Here is a 311-nt window from a genome sequence, read left to right as displayed (position 1 = left end):
TCCAGTTGGTGGCGGTAATGCTTACCTAAAGTTTCTTGCCAACCGCCATTAAAATTCAAGAAGAAGAAGAAGAAGAAGAAGCAGGTGTGTCAAAGCAGGGAAACCTCTAAAACTTGCATTGCACTTTGCCTTGAGGACCACGGTTCAAAAACACTGCAGTAGACAACAACTCAGGGCATTTGTGTTTGTCCGAAATGAATGTTTTCTGCTGTCCTCTGTCCCCCTACCATGTAAACAAAGATAAACTTGTGTGTTGCTGCCTGATTAAAAGCAACAAGATCAGAGAAAGAACAGACGTGCATCAACGAGTC

Source organism: Austrofundulus limnaeus, unplaced genomic scaffold, assembly GCF_001266775.1.
Source record: "Austrofundulus limnaeus strain Quisiro unplaced genomic scaffold, Austrofundulus_limnaeus-1.0 Scaffold5510, whole genome shotgun sequence".
Classification (NCBI taxonomy): Eukaryota; Metazoa; Chordata; class Actinopteri; order Cyprinodontiformes; family Rivulidae; genus Austrofundulus; species Austrofundulus limnaeus.
The sequence above is the reverse complement of the archived record's forward strand: the minus strand, read 5'-3'. Positions refer to the sequence as shown.